Genomic DNA, 16986 nt, shown 5'->3' with positions numbered 1-16986 from the left:
CTGTGAGGTGGGGATGACGAGGCTAAGGCGAGCCCCTGACAAGGTCTCAGACAGGCCTGGGAACCCAAACCCCAGGGCCCCTTCGCTTCCGTTAATGTTACCTTCCTCTTTGGTGGGGGCTTGGAGGAGGGGTGTTGAAAGCAAGGAATGTTCCGAGAAGCCTTCAGGGTCTCTGCGCTCAGCCTCAGGACAGCCCCGGCTGGGTCAGTGGACAGCTGGCAGGACTGCTCGCGATGCTCGGTGCCCTGGGTTTCAGTCCTGCCTGTCGGGAAGCAGCCCAGGATCTTGAGGAGGGCCGTCCTGCCTGGGTTTCCAAACCTGAGACGAAGAAGGGGGAGAATCTGCCTTCCACGCGGCCCCTGTCAAATGCTGACCGAGGCACGCAGTCCCTGGGAGCACCCGGCAACCAGAGAAGAGGGGTCCCCCCAGCCCCTCCCCTGGGCTGGTCCACCCAGGCCCCTGCTCTGGCCAGCTCAGACTGGCCAGACCATGACCACGGAGCCAGCTGCTCTGCCAAGGGCATCACCCTCGCCCACTTCCTGGTTCACCAAGGGCCTTTGCTGAAGGTTTGATGGCTTCCAGGTAACGCACGCAAAGAGACAGCTCATGGGAAAAGACCCTGATGTTGGGAAAGACAGAAGGTAAAAAGAGAAGGGGGCGGCAGAGGATGAGATGGTTGGATGGCATCACCGATTCAATGGATGTGAGTCTGAGCAATTCCGGGAGATGGTGATGGACAAGGAAGCCTAGTGTGCTGCAGTCCACGGGGTCACAAAGAGTCAGGCATGACTGAGCGACTGGACCACAACACCCTGAAACCCCTTGATGCTTCCGGGGGACGGGCAATCAGCCACCTCCCTCCGCCCTGTCAGCAGCCTCCGCATGGGCCGGGCACCTGTGCTTTGTGCAACGGGCAGGACGGGGCAGACGGCCAAGGTGCCGTTGTTACTGCCACTTCTGATCGCTGAGCCCCTTTACAAGCCTGGCCTCGATTTATCTCTTGGCGTACTCACCTCTGGCTTCTCAGCTTCTCCTGGGAGCCAGGTTCCAGGCCCTCTGTCTTCCCTGGCTTGATTATCAGGCCAGGCCTGGGACAGGAGCTACTGCGTTCTCCTCTCATGATTGGAGGTGGTGGAGGCCTCACCCATCACCCGCTGACGATGGTAACCTCCCCAAAGCCCATATTCTCTTTCTGGGCTTTATCCTTCTCTCAGTTCAGTTCTGGAGAAGGAAATGGCAACCCACTCCAGTGTTCTTGCCTGGAGAATCCCAGGGACGGGGGAGCCTGGTGGGCTGCCGTCTGTGGGGTCTCGCACAGAGTCGGACACGACTGAAGCGCTGCTGCAGCAGCATCAGTTCAGTTCAGTTCAGTCGCTCAGTTGTGTCCGACTCTTTGCAACTGCATGGACTGCAGCACAACAGGCCTCCCTGTCCATCTTCAACTACCAGAGTTTACTCAAACCCATGTCCATTGAGTCGGTGATGCCAGCCAACCATCTCATCCTCTGTGGTCCCCTTCTCTTCCTGCCTTCAATCTTTCCCAGCATCAAGGTCTTTTCAAATGGGTTGATTCTTCGCATCAGGTGGCCAAGATATTGAAGTTTCAGCTTCAGCATCTGTCCTTCCAATGAACACCCAGGACTGATCTCCTTTAGGATGGACTGGTTGGATCTCCTTGCAGTCCAAGGGATTCTCAAGAGTCTTCTCCAACACCACAGTTCAAAAGCATCAATTCTTCGGTGCTCAGCCTTCTTTATAGTCCAACTCTCAAATCCATAGATGACTACTGGAAAAACCATAGCTTTGACTAGACAGACCTTTAGAATGTATTTTCTAAAGTATATTTCACTTGGTTATCTTGTTTATTGTCTGCCTCCCATGGTAGAAGATCAGGTCCACAGGAGATTTTTGCCTGTTTTTCTGACTGCTGCAACTCCAGAGTCTAGAATAGTGCCTAGCATGTAGTAGGTGCTTTGTGAGTATTCATTGTATTAATATGATTCTGAATCAGGTCAATGAATCAGTATGGTTCTGGAGGAACAAACAGGTATTGATGCTGGAGCCCAGTAGCCTGAGGCATACCAAAGACAACTCAGGTCATGAAACTGGAGAACGGGAGGGATCTGAGCGTGCACAGAGGTCTAGACTGGCGTCCAGTTTGATGCACAAGCGATCGGTGACATGGCTGAGTCAGGATCATCGGATGTTTCTATCAGCTGTCATTAGCACCTTGAGAATGATGTCTATTCGGCCAGAAATGACCTTTGATAGTCCCAACCCCTCTTGCCTGGGCAGAGCAGGTTGCCCCTCTGGCCACCAGAAAGGAAGCGTAAAAAGGCAGCAGCATCTCGGAGTCCAGTCCCGTTTCCGTGGCAGCAGCTGGACCCCTCTTCCCTCTCCCCCACGCCCCTCTGAGCCTCTTCATCTGAGTTTCCAGGGCGTGACTAGGGAAGGCACGCCTCCCACCGGCATGGTGAAGTGCAGCCAGGACAGCAGGCAGCTGCGCGGAAACGCTGCAGGTGCACGCTCTGGGCTGTCCTGCGGAAGGGCAAGGAAGCAGGAAGTGGGTGACGTGGACTCTCGGAGAGAACTCCCGCCCCTGCCCCATGGTCTTCCTTCCCCAGAGAGAAGTTTTTGGAGAAGACGGCTCCACAGATAACACTTTCCTGAATGAAACCGCCGCCATAGAACCAGGAGGTGGTGTTTCTCCAAGTGAGGGTTGAGACTCCTGGTCTCAGAATCACCCAGAGTGCAGATTCCCAGGCCTCTGCCCCAGGCCCCCTGGATGACCTGGAATCTGCATTGGAATAGCTCCCTGTGGCTGTGGGTGGGGGCAGGTGCGATGGTTCCCTGGGTTGACCTCAGGGTCTGCATGCCCCAGCTACGGTTTATTACAGCGACGGAAACAGTGAACTCAGGAAAGGGAAAGCAGCCTGGGGAAGGGTCCAGAGGAGACAAGACGCGAGCCTTCTAGAGCCTCTCCCTGGAGTCCCACGTGCGTGCCTGCCTGACTGACCGGCTTAGTGCGTGCTAAGTCACTTCAGTTGTGTCCGACTCTTTGCGACTCTATGGACTGTAGCCTGCCAGGCTCCTCTGTCCCTGGGATTCTCCAGGCAAGAACACTGGAGTGGGTTGCCATGCCCTCCTCCAGGGGATCTTCCCGACCCAGGGATGGAACCTGTACGTCTTTTGTCTCCTGCATTGGTGGCAGGGTCTCTACCACTAGCACCACCTGGGAAGCCCCTAGAGTCCCACAGGACAGGCTAATGCCCTAGCACTGAGTTGTGAGAACACGTGTGAAATGCTGTCTTCCAGCGGGGGAACCCTCAGAAACTGGGTGCCCCGGGATTGAACCGGGGGCTGGTCAGTCAGGCACACTCTGCCTGGCATGTTCCAAAACTCCAGACTCTCAGAAGAAAAGCAGGGTGCAGCATCGAGCGCACAGTTCATACAAAATGGGTCAGGCAACGCGAGGGGCTCGTATCGGTGAGAACCTTCTCCAAATCCAGGTGCCCAGAGGCCAGCCAAGGGCCAGACCTGCAAGCAGGCCGTTCAAACGGCAGCAGCCTCAGCCTGCTCTGTGCATGCCTGTCTGCACCACCCCCCTACTTCCCTCCAAGGACTCCTGGGCACCATAAAGTGTCAGACCCACTGATCCGACGGGTAAAGCTGGGTTGATCAACTGCATCTCTGGTTATCATGTGACTCGTGGGAAGTTACTAGCGCACTCTGAACTTGCCTTCTTGATTTAGAAGAGAGGACGTGTATCCTCCCAAGGAAGTGAAATCCAAATCCCAGGTGACCTCCTCCTTCGCTGAACAGAAAGGAGGAGCCCCCTCTTTTAAGGAGTCCTGCCTTGCCCCCAGGCTATGGCACCAGCATTTGACCTTGGTGACGTAATAACAGGGGAGGAGAGAAGCAGCTTGGAGGAGTGGTTCCTGGGACACACGGAGATCTGAACCCCAAGTCATCCCTTCAGGAGCGCCCCTGTGGGACCCCACACCGAGAGCCTGGGCTTCCCCCCAGACAACACGGCCCCTGGGGTGGGGGTGGTGGGACCGTCTAATTGAGCAAGACCCAGGTCTTGCCCTGGGGGCAGGGGGCGGACTGTGGACGGAGAGCTGGCCCAGGGGTCAGTGTCTTGGGACCCCAGGAGGGACCACCCTGCTCCGGTATCAATGGGACCTGGGACCCTGGACAAATCACACGGCCTCGCTGAGGCTTTAATGTTCAAGAGCCAAAGAAAGTTTGTCAAGATTAAAGAGGATAATGATGTAATTTTGTTAAAGAAAAGATAATGAATAGCTTTCAAAGAGCTTTGGAAATGTTCCAGGAGAGTTATAAACGATGTGGCTCAGCTGGTTCCTCCTCGCAGGCCTGGTAGACAGCTTGGACACTATAACTTTCTCACCATGGAACCCGGAAAAATCTTCTCTGAGCAGATTTTCACCCACCTGACCTCAGCCCTGGGCAGAGAGAAGAACGCTTTATTAAGATCAAGGGCTGGCTCTGGCATGAACTTGCCTGCTGACCTGGCAAGCCTCTCTCCCTCTCTGGGCCTCAGTTTTCCCCATCTGCGAAATAGGAACAGCAATACTTCTACCTATCACCTTACCACTGCTGCAAGTTCTTTCCTTTCTCATCTTGTTCCTGAACTGCCCCTGAGATACATCTGTGCTGAAGGTCTGGGGCCAGCATTTCTCTGAGACACTGTCCAGAAGAGTGGATGGGCCTGTCTCAGAGACTCCGGGGCCCGTTAGCACTATAAGGGCTTCAAGAAGACTTTCAGCAATAAAATGTCTCCAGCCTGTATGTGCACAGGCTCCCTTTAAGGAACACCTGTCAGCGTCCTACAATAGTCTACTGCATTCTTCTGGTGGTCGCCAGGCCAGGAGGACCCAGACAAACTGTGTCTTAGTTACACGCCCCAAACCCAGAGTCACAACTCCCCAGGTCAGCAACAGCCTGTCTTCACCCTTGACCTCAGTCCACCTGGAGAGATGGTCTTTGAAGGAGAAATTATAGTCATCAACTCTCCTTCCTCCAACTGTATTTTTTTGTCCCCAGATGCCCGAAAATCCCTCAAAGTGCTGCTCAGGCCCCAACTCAGAGGACAGACAGGCTAAAGCAGATTAACTTTAGGGCCCATAGCCACGAGCAGGCGGAATCCTCCCTACTGGGCTGGTTGGATACATGAGTTAATTTTGTCCAAGCTCCAAGTGTCTTGGGGACTTTGGTGCTAAGGGTGGACATATGTGTGGGTGGGAGGGGTTCCAGCGTGGAATGGGCTTCAGGGTCTTTGGGGACCTGAGGCAGGAGAGCTGTATGCTCAGCACTGCAATTAATGGTGATAATCACGGTCCAAGGGTCAGTGACAGCCAGGGAGCTTGGCAGGTGGGGTGAGCATCCCTTGGGAAACCCTACATTGGCATCTTGGTGGCTGGGATTGGGCAGTGTGTGTGTAGGGGGAGGTGCCTCATGGTAAGGCTGGGCAGGGCGGTCCAGGGCCACGGAGCAGGGAGAGGAGTCCTTCTGAGCGCCCCAAGAGCAGGCAGGGACAAGGGCAGGGCTCTGAAGGTGGCCAGCGTCAGGTGTGAACTTCAGCTGACCCCCGACTGAGCTGTGTGTCATTGGGCAGCTTGCTTTCCCTCTCTGAGCTTCAGTGTTCCCATCTGTAAATGGACACAATAGTGACCTCCCTCACACCAGAGTGACGAATGGGTTACCTTGGCATAAGTGCCTAGAAATCTCTAGCATGTCATACGTACTCTGAATGCTACTTCTCTTCTTTTGGAAAAGCTCAGAAACTGGCAAAAGTTTTTTTCTGTTTTTTGTTTTATAACTTTTAATTGAACTGTAACATACACACTGGAGAAGTGCATAATTCTTCGTTGTTTGTTTTTTAATCTAAAATTTATTTCAGCTCCCCTGAGGCTCGAAGTGTTACTAAACCCTAAAACAAACCTAAAACGTCTTGCTTTTATAGTTTTTATTTAGAGCACTATAAAAAAAAACTATTTTTGAAGCACTGGAGACTCAAGAAGAAGTGGCAAAAATAGCGCCAGGTTCCCACGCTTTATTCAGCTTTCCCCAAGGACATCTTACATAACCACAGAACAGCGTCAAACCAGGAAGCCGACGCGGGCACGATGCTGTTCACCGAAGTCAAGAGTGCGCGCGCCTGCAGAGGACAGCCCAGTGGTTCTCCCCAGCTGAAGGCGGCCCTGAAAGCAGCGCCCAGACCAAGAACCGGAACGTGGTCGGCACCCCGGAAGGGCCCCCCAGGCCCCCGCACTCGCCTCCCGCCTCCAGGGTGACGGCGGCGAGGCCTGACCTCCGAGAGCGGAGGCTCGCTTTGCGGATCTTCGGAACGTGTGGCGGCACGCGCAGCGCGCGCGTTCCTCTGCGCCTGCGCCCTGCGCTCACCAGCACGCCCGGGCCTCCGGCCACTCTGGGCCCCGCAGCTGTCGCGGACTTCTTTCCATCGCTGTGCAGGTAGAGTTCTGTCAGAGAAACACAGGGAGAAGGTGGCCACCTCCAAGACCAGGACGGAGGCCCGGGAAGGAGCCAACCCTGGTCTTCCTCTTCCAGAGGTGAGCACGCGCATCTCTGACCTTTAAGCCCCGCGGTCTGTGATGCCTTCCTATGGCGGCCTCTGCACGCCGTGCGGACATCTCCTCTCGACGTGTAACCCCCAAAAGACTGGGACGTGGGGCGGCCTGCTCCCAGCCTGTGGCCCCTCTGCTGGCCCCCCCGTCCTCTTACCAGCTGAGCACAGCGGAGGTGCAAGCAGTTCTTTTATTGGAAGATTCAGCTCGACACAGAGGCTGAAGGAGCGGGAATTGCTCACGTGTTCCCAGGACCGCACGGAGGGCCAGGGCCGGCCTGTCCAGGCCTCCTCGGGGGGAGGTCAGAGCGGCTCCCTCATCTCCTCCCCATCACGCTCCTCCCCCGTCTCCTCCTGACACCCGCTCCTGTCCAGGCCTGGCCCCAACCCGCGGGGCACATCCCTCTTACGGAGCTTAGTTCAGCCCCAGCAGCAGGTCGCTCCGGGACACCAGGGAAGATGTGCAGCTCGGGCTTTCCGTGTGGCTCCGTGGGTCACTGGGCCTCACTTCCCTCCTGCGGGCTCGGGGCTGGGGGCAGGGAGTCAGCCCAGCTGTTGGGGGAAGATGCGGAAGGTGTCTGGGGACACAGGCATGACTTGGCCTCGGGTGGCTATTGGAGCGTGGGATGCAGACTGGGACAGGCAGCTTCAGGGAGCCACCTTCCACGTTTCACCCCCTTGCCAGCCGGCCAAGGGTGAAAGAGCCTCGGAATGGGACAGGGCTGAGGCCACAGCTTGCAGAGAGGAGCAGGCTGGGGAGTGTGTGGGTCCCAGGCTCCTGATGAGTTTGAGTGTGTTTTGAGAGGCAGAGTGGGTGGGGGGGGAACCCGGACAGACGCTGGGAGAAAGTCCAGAAGTGGTGTGTGGTCCCCGGCTGGGGCTGGGGCTGAGGCTGGGAGGCTAAACCAGCTGAAGCAAAGCATTTGGTGATGAGGTTAGAAGTCAGGCTGGTGATGATGGATGGGGCGGGGCCTCTGGAGTGAGAGCAGGACTCTGCCCCGTCTCCTTTTCTTGATCAGGAGAGCTTGCGTTGTGTCTTTCTTCAGCTTGGGTACATCAGTCAGCTCTTGCTGTGTAACAAACCTCCAGACCTCAGTGGCATTTAGCAAGAAGCATTGGCTTCTGACTCGTGGCCCCCTGGGCTGCAGCTGATCCAGACTGGCCTTGCTGGACTTGGCCTCAGGCTCAGGCTTGAGACCAGATCTGCTCTGTGCCTCTGTCATCCTCATCTCTGAACCCTGGGTACCCAAGGCGTGTTCTCCTGGTGATGACAGCCATGCCGGGGAGAGGTCCTAACAGTCAAGCAGATTCGAAGTCCCTGCTCCTGGAGCACCCACGAACATCGCACTGGCCAGAGAAGCCATGTGGCCGTGCCCAGCATCAGCAGAAGGGAGGGCAGAGGTGAAGGGCTCAGCATCCTGGAGGAGGGAGGGAGGGAGACGATATTTGCTTGTGATAATCTAATCTGGTTCTATAAGTTTTTGCACAAAAGAAGGATTTTTTCCCCTTAGCCCTCAAAAACCAGTGGTTGGATGATTGCAATCTTTGTGGAGCATCATCGTTTGGGGGTCATATTCTGCACTGGAACGTTGTCTGGTGACCTTGTGGCTGATGTCAACACATCGATTAACACATCCCAGACTGCCCTGTTCCCTAGTGTCTCACTGTCTCCCCCTCCTGGCAGCAGAGGGCATTGATCAAGCCTGACCTGACCTGACAGTTCAGTTCAGTTCAGTCGTTCAGTCATGTCCAGCTCTTTGCGTCCCATGGACTGCAGCACGCCAGGCCTCCCTGTCCATCACCAACTCCCAGAGTTTACTCAAACTCATGTCCATTGAGTCGGTGATGCCATCCAACCATCTCATCCTCTGTCGTCCCCTTCTCCCACCTTCAAACTGTCCCAGCATCAGGGTCTTTGCCAATCAGTCAGTTCTTCGCATCAGGTGGCCAAAGTATTGGAGTTTCAGCTTCAGCATCAGTCCTTCCAATGAACACCCAGGACTGATCTCCTTTAGGATGGACTGGTTGGATCTCCTTGCAGTCCAAGGGACTCTCAAGAGTCTTCTCCAACACCATAGTTCAAAAGCATCAATTCTTTGGCGCTCAGTTTCTTTATAGTCCAACTCTCACATCCATACATGACCACTGGAAAAACCAAAGCTTTGACTTGACGGACCTTTGTTGGAAAAGTAATGTCTCTGCTTTTTAATATGCTGTCTAGGTTGCTCATAACTTTCCTTCCAAGGAGTAAGCGTCTTTTAATTTCATGGCTGCAGTCACCATCTGCAGTGGACATCATTTATTCTGGCAACAAGATGTTAGGAGAGAGAGAGAGCTTTTAAAAAAGAGTCACCTGTATTCAAATGCTGATTCTGCCGCTTACGGGCTACATGATCTTGAGAAAGTTCCTTAACCTCTTTAAGCCTCAGGTTTCCTGTGTGTAAAATGGGCATATACTAGAACTTTTCTCTTGGATTTCTTAAGAGGATTTGTTGTTGTTCAGTTGCTAATTTGAGTCCAACTCTTTGCAACCCCAAGAACTGCTGCATGCCAGCTTCCCTGTCCTTCACCATCTCCCAGAGTTTGCTCAGATTCACATCCATTTAGTCGGTGATGCTATCCAATCATCTCATCCTCTGTTGCCCCCTTCTCATTTTGCCTTCAATCCTTCCCTGCGTCAGGGTCTTTTCTTGATTATGCAGATTAAGTGAGAATAAGAAAGTAAACCCCACTGTAGGAGCCCAGTAAGTGTTTGCTATTCCTGAGCCAGGGGATTTCTAGGTCCAAGGAGATAGCAGCTAAGTCCTGTACATCAGAACCACCATGCCCATGAGCCTAGGGAAGGATCCATCTCCGAGGCTAACATTCAGCCCCAAAGCTTACTTGCCCCCCGGGGCTACCAAAATCACCTCCTTGCCCTTAGCCCAGAGCCGTGACCCCAGAGCACCCTGACTGTGTTAGTTCAGTTCAGTTCAGTCACTCAGTCGTGTCCAACTCTCTGTGACCCCATGGACTGCAGCACGCCAGGCCTCCCTGTCCATCACTAACTCCTGGAGCTTGCTCAAACCCATGTCCATTGAGTCAGTGATGCCATCCAACCATCTCATCCTCTGTCGTCCCCTTCTCCTCCCGCCTTCAATCTTTCCCAGCATCAGGGTCTTGTCTAGTCAAAGATACTTTTCCCTGGATTCTGGCCACTCATCCAGGGTCAGAGTCTGGAATGTCAAGTCCACTTTCTGAGCTTCCCCTGTCTGTCGGCATGGACCATCTGGTCCCCAGTTTAGGAAAAGTTGCCCAGGGTGCTCCTGGCGTGCCCCTGGGCGCCGTGGGCAGTGTGGTCTGCGTGCTGAAGTGGGCAGTGAGTCCGCCTGTCAGGCCGGGTGCTGCTCAAACCTGCTGGCGCACTGCAGTAAAACCGCCTTCGACTTAATATATGCTAATTAGATTTTAATGGGATTCAGATTTCCAACCGTAGTGCCGTGTTAGCCATGGCAAGTTATAATCATATCTAATTGGTAATTCTAACATAACAAATTTCTTGGATAAATTATTCTTAGTTAATAGTCCCCCAGGAACAACCTCAAAGCATGCGCTCACACACACACTCGCACACACACACACACACACACACACACACACACACTCACAGGCACATACACACTCACTCATATTTATATATTTTAGGGGAAATTGAGGGAAAAAAGGACAAGAAAGGAAGCAGGTGCCCAGTGAAGCAAAGCTGTTATTTCAAGCCTGGAATCCTGCAGGATCTCCCCCTGGAACCTCTCACAAAAGCCCTCTGTGTTGTTGGAACCCAGATCCATATCCTGAGCCCAGGAGGGTTCTGAGTGGGATCAGGGTCACTGCCTTTGAGAGTGGGTCCCCGTCTGGGTCCCCCGGGTAGACGGCTCTCATCCTGGGAGGCGGCAGAGGGCCACCAGGCTGGGACCTCAGCCCGCTTGGCACGGGGACCCAGCCCTCGGGGAGGCCCACTCTGGCTGCAGAAGCCTTCCTCCCTTCCTGTGAGACTGCTCAGCCTGGAACTCTTCCCTGGTACAGATTCCTGGGTCCCCAAAGAGGTGAAGGAGGCACCCACTGGGAGAGTTGATATTTCCTTTTCCAGGCAGATCACCGAGTGTCATTCCTGTAAAAAGGATGTAGGTGAGTCAACCCAGTTTCTGGTCCTCACGTCGCCGCTAAGCTTCTGTGACCCCAGGGCGAGGTGTTCAGGGCTTCTGTTTCCCAGCTGTAGTACAGGTTGACGTTTGAGACTCAGCATACCTTTCTGAAGGCTTCCCAGGTGGCGCTAGTGATCAAGAACCCGCCTGCCAATGCAGAAGGCATAAGAGATGCAGGCACGACCCCCGGGTTGGGAAGATCCCCTGGAGGAGGGCGTGGTGACCCACTCCAGCATTCTTGCCTGGAGAATGCCGTGGACAGGGGCCTGGCAGGCTACAGTCCATGGGGTCGCGACTTGTATACACCTGTCTGCTTTAGCTGGAAGGAGGTGGTCGTTTCTTTGGAGGGCGGGGAAGGGTCTGGAGGGCGTGCCTACCCCTCTGCTTTCTCCCTTTTCCATGAGCTGCTGTCTGTCCCCCGAGGCTGCCCCCGGCCATAGGAGATGGCGGTTCTCTGCTGAGTGCCCCCAGAGGACGCGAGGTGCGGGGGGAGGCTGTATCCTCCCGCTCAGCGTGAGGGGAGGGAGGTGTGCATGAAGAGGATGGAATTTCCAGCCAGGTCCCTGCTTATCCGCAGCTGTGTGATTCTGGGCCTGGCCTCCTCCCGCCCTGAGGCTCCTCCTTGCTCTGTTTATTAAACGAGCATGGAGCGCCTATCTTAGAAGGCTGTTGAGTGGACCAGTGACCCAACCTTGTAAGGATCTGATCTGAGTTCCCTAACTGTAAGTTCCTCTCCCTTTGTTCCCCCCCTTCTTCTTCACTCCCCTCTCCTTTGCTGGCATGATTTAAAGGCACAGAGTGACCTTGGGGGGAAGGACCACATGGTATCTTTTATCTATTACTAAAGGATGGAGATTAATGTTAGCATCTTGTGCCAAGTGAGTGATAATGACAGGTAATATTTATTGAGCACATACTACATGCCAGACAATTTTTTTCTAAGTACTTTATATGCGCTGTCTCATTCAGCCCCAAGAGCGGAGTACAGTTATGATCCTCATTCTAGAGAGAGGATCACAAAGACATTTTTGTAAATAGCCTGAGGCCACACAGCTAGTCAACAGCTTTTAAAGACAAAATGTGAGCCCAGGAGAGTTTGACTCCAGAGCTCACTTCTTTAAACACCTGCCACAGAGTCCTGCCTCTGGACTGACCACCTTGAGATCCTTAGACTATTTAGGACAACCATCTGCCTTGGAGGAGCTTCCAGGGAGAAGGAAGGAAAAAAGGAATCCGCTGCGTTTCTGGTCTATACCTGACTATGTCCTGGGCTTCTCACCCAACGAGGCAGAGGACCTGGTGTTTCTATCCTAGGTCCAGATCTCAGGTCCAGGCCTTCATTTCCCTCTGCGACCTTCGGCAGGTTACGTAACCACTCTAAGCCTGTTTCCTTACTTGGAAAAGGAATCTGATGCTTCCTACACTGCAAGGTTGTTGTGAAGATCAAACGAGATGATGTGTGCGAAGTGCCTGGCACAGCCTTTAGCTGGTAGAGAAGATCTGGTACGTGGTAAATTCCTAAATATAGGATGTTGATATTTATGCAAATTCTTATGTGTGGAACTGTTGCTATTTAATCTGTTACGTGCATCCTGTAAGTGATGTGTGTGCATGTGTGCTAAGTTGCCTTGATCGTGTCTGACTCTTTTCAACCCTATGGACTATATAGCCTGCCAGGCTCCTCTGTCCATGTGATTTCCCAGACAAAAATACTGGAGTGGGATGTCATACCTCCCTCCAGGGGGTCTTCCCAACCCAGGGATTGAACCTGTTTCTCTTACGTCCCCTGCATTGATAGGAGAGTTCTTTGTCACTAGCGTCACCTTTATAGGGTCTAATTATCCCCGTTTTATAGTTGGAAAAGCTGAGTTCAGATGGCTTAATCCACTTGCCCAAGATGCCACAGTGGGAATGTCTTTAAGCTGCTGTCCGAGTCCTCAAAGACTTTCAACTCCAAAGCCTTTCAAAACCCTGGCTGTCACGGGGGAGGGACAGTCCCCGTGGTCAGAGAAGGAAGGTCTCTGGGGGAGGCCAAGTTTGAGGAGGTGAGCGTAGGGATGCGAGTTTAGGGAAGGGCTCTTCCAAAATGCTGTTTGTCTGGGCCCCTGGGGTCTCCAGATCCTCGGAGGAAGAGGCAGGAGGGAATGGGAGCCTGAGGTGGGGACCGCAGCCGCCGGGGGCAGATGAGAGGGGGCGGGGGGAGGCGGGGGAGGCGGGGGAGGCGGCCTCCACGAAGCTCAGCCCCAAGGCCAGGTGCAGCTGCCCGCCCGGGGCTCCGCTGTGTGTGCTGACATTCAGGCCTGTCGCTGGCGATCGGGCCCAATTGGAAAAAGTGCGTGTATGTTGCACATCCATTTCCTTCCACCCATCACTCAGGGCTGTCTTCCCTGGAGGAGACCAAGGGCGTAATCGCTGACATAATAGCTTAAGTGCTTTTGGAAAACTCCCCGCTCTGGGCTGGTCTGTGGCTCAGCTGTCCCCGATGGGTGTCAGGGCCAGTCTCTCTGTCTCTCTGTGTGTCTCTGTCTCTCTGACTCTCCTCTGTCTCTTGTTTCATTTCTGCCCACTCCTCCCTCATTCAGCCCTTAACCTCATTCTGTCTGGTTCATGATCTCTGTTTCACAGGAGGCCAGTTGGACTGGAGAGTTCGATTTTTCAGAATCACTCCCCGCAGGGACCCTCTTCTCTGTCCCACCACCCCCATCTCCAGATTCCTCCTGGACCCCCCTGTCTTTCTAGGATGTCCGATCCCAGGGTGGCCTGATGCCCAGGACCCTGAACGGCTCTTTGGCTGGCTCCCCCATCCCCTCCCATTCCCCTTCCTGCCCTGTCCAGGCCAGCCACATCCTTGGCTCCTCTCTCCGCTCTTTCTGGACTCCCCCCGCCCTCTTCCCCCTCCGCCCACCTTCTCGTCCCTCAGGACCATCCCTCTCTCCCTCTGCTTTCCACCAGCATCACCAGGGCTCCTGGGGAATCGGCCTCCATGCCGGCCTTCCTGTCTCTGCCTCCATCCCGGAAACGCACGGGTGAGCACCCAGCTTTAGGGGTCACTGCGGGCAGTCAGCTCTCCTTCAGGGGCAGAGCACAGAGACCCTTGTTTTGGGTTTTGTTTTCTCTGCTCTGCATACACGTGAGCACTTTATCAAACCTGCAGCCTGTCTGGAGTCAGGATGACAACTCTGACCCAGGGTCCTCGTGTAGGAGCCACGGCTCACGGCTCTGCATCTCCCTTCCGACAGGGCAGCCCTGACCTCGGGTCGGAGGTGCTTGCTGGCACCACCCATGGTGGTAGCCCGTGGGGTGGGCAGGTCCCCAGATACGCTCCTGCCTGGCCAGGGTGGAAGCAGGAAGGGCGGTCTCTGGCACCACGAGGCGGGGCAGGGCAGAGGAGCCGTGTGACTTCGCACCCCAAGGCTGAGAAGATGCTGACTCCAGACCTCGCTCCTCTCGCAGGCACGTGGGTGGAGAGGCCACCAGTTTCGCCTCCCTGGAACCTCCTCCCCGGAAGGGGCAGCTCTGGGAAAGTGTCATGGGCCCCCCCTTCCTGTGACCTAGTGATGAGGAACCCCAGCTGCCACGTTCTTGTTGATGAGCCCGGCTCCAAGGGCTAGGCTGACGGGAGGAGGAGGACTGACGCCCTGGCTGACGTGCTAGGAAGGGGGCTGGCCCCCTAGGGGCCCAGCAGGGGTCTCTACACCGACCGACAGCTGGACCCACTGACCTGGAGCCATGCTGGGAAGGTGGCAGAATTGACTCTGATGCTCCTTCCTCTCCTTGAAGACCTGGCTGCCCGGTCACCACCTCCTGGAAGCCCCCCCGGACCTCCCCAGCCGGGACAGTCTTGCACCCTTTCTGTGACCTTGTTGCACGCTTTCATGTTTTTGTTCTGACACTCGTCACGTGGCATTTCAGTTCCTCTTTCCCTGGAGTCTGTCGTTCTGCAGAGACTGGGTGCTCTTTCTGGCAGGATCTGCCCAGCTTGTCTTGGTGTTTCCCCTGCCTGGCGTACAGCCAGACCAGAGGGGTGTTCAGAGTCCATCAAATGAGTGAGTAACCAGGTAAACAAGTAAATGAAGGATCTGCCTCCCTGTCAGGCTGGGCTTGACGTCACCCGCCCCACCTTGCCTCCTTGCAGTCCTAAGTCGGACAGATCACCGTTTCCGGCCTGCTCAGGCCTTAGTGTCCTCACACTCAGAGCCCAGAGCAGATGGCTGCCCCGTCCCCTGCAGACGGCAGGCCTCCCAGATTACTCTCTCTGGGCGTGTCCCCTCCCACTTTATCTGGCTCATTCACTTGCTGCTGAGATGTTGATGCGTTTTAGGGGCCGTGGAACCCAGCGCCAGAGCTGTTAATAGGGCAAAGCGATTCCAATTTCATGCCTACATGGGCTTCCCTCTATTAAGGTAAAAAGAAGGAACAAATCTTGTTTTATTCCTTCCAGAAAACAGGCAAAGCATTGTGCAACACTGGCTTAGGTAGGCTGGCTGGCCGGCAGCAGGAGCGGGGGCAGGGGGCCCGTGCGAGACAGAACAGGGCTTTGGGGAAGAAGGAAGTAGGTTGAGGAGGCAGGTGGCGCTGTGTGGTTGTTGCCACTGACCTGGCCTGGTTGTTGATGCTGACGGGTATGAGAGACCTTTCAACACTTGAAAATCAACTTCTTTACTGTTGCTCGCAAGATGCAGGCAGGCAAATACGTATTGTGTGAATGGATCATTTACTTGTCACACTTTTAAAAGAGAAATGAGGAGACATTTGGGCTTCCCAGTTGAAATGAGAGTATGTGACGTGGTGGATGGGAAACCAAGATGCTAAAATATCAAGTTCAGAGTGTGGGGCTGATGGAGACTGTGAACACAGCCCTACTTCTGCCTCCTGACCAGCATCCACACACTATGCCATACGGTTTTGCAATTCTCATCCAAAAGTGGAATCGGTTTCACCATCCCTTGAATCTAATAGCTCATGTTGGCCAAAAACAAAAAAACAGCAATGCAGTGGAAGTGACAGAGGGCCAGTTCCCCCAGGTCCGTGGGATGTGATAGATGTGGCCTGTGCCCCTATGGGCTTCACGTGTGGCTCAGTCAGTAAAGAATCTGCCTGCAGAGCAGGAGATGTGGGTTCCATCCCTGAGTCAGGAAGATCCCCTGGAGAAGGACATGGCAACCCACTCCAGTATTCTTGCCTGGGAAATCCCGTGGACAGAGGAACTGGTTCCTTCCGGAGGCTCAAGGGGAGAGTGTTTCCTCGCCTTTTCCGGCTTCGAGGTTGCCTGGATTCCTTGGCTCACGGCCCCTTCCCGGCATCACGACAATCTCTTGCTTCTGTCATCATAGGTCCTCCTACTTGCTGCTTTCTTGTCTCCCCCTTATAAGGAACCCCTTGTGATTGGACCCACTTGGATAATCCAGGACAATCTTCCCACCTCAGGATCCTTCAGTTAATCACATTGGCCAAAATCCCTTTTGTCACATAAGGTAACATATTCACAGGTCCTTGGGATTAGACTGTGAGCATCTTAGGAGACTCACAGATTTAGAAAACAAACTTATGGTTGCCAGGGGGACGGGATACTTAGGGGGTTTGGGATGGACGTGGACACACTGCTGTATTTAAAATGGATAACCACCAAGGACCTGCTGTACCGCGCGTGTCTTATGGCAGCGTGGATGGGGGCCTCTGGGGGTGCGTGGATGCATTTGTATGTATGTCTGAGTCCCTTTAGTGTTCACCGGAAACTATCATAGCATTGTTAATTGGCTATACCCCAAGACAAAATAAAACGTTTATAAAAAATTTACAAAAGAACAAGAACGTCTCTGCGGGGGTATCGCTCTATGCTCCATTCTCATCCTCCAGCCCTCTCCTCTGCCATGCAGATTCCGGAAGCTGTGTGTTCCAGAGGACTCCCCAAACTGCCTTGGGGTTTTCATGAGCCCCAAATAAATTTTTATTGTGTTAATCAAGTAAAATTCTGGGGTCAATGTGTTACTGCAGCCCAGCTTCTCCTGGCTGAATAACACGCTCTTCCAGGTCTCTCCTCAGTGACTCTCAAGTCTGGGCCGTGGCTCAGAGACACCACCCTCCCCCAGACACTCAGGCCTTCCCTCCAACAGCCGAATGTCACGGGGAACCGTCTAGTAGTTGAGTAAGAAGTTCTGGAACCTCTGCCGCTGACTTCGTGTGACCCTGATTGACGTTGGC

The sequence above is a fragment of the Cervus elaphus genome, chromosome 8 (genome assembly GCF_910594005.1).
Source record: "Cervus elaphus chromosome 8, mCerEla1.1, whole genome shotgun sequence".
NCBI lineage: Eukaryota > Metazoa > Chordata > Mammalia > Artiodactyla > Cervidae > Cervus > Cervus elaphus.
Note: the sequence above shows the minus strand (reverse complement) of the source record.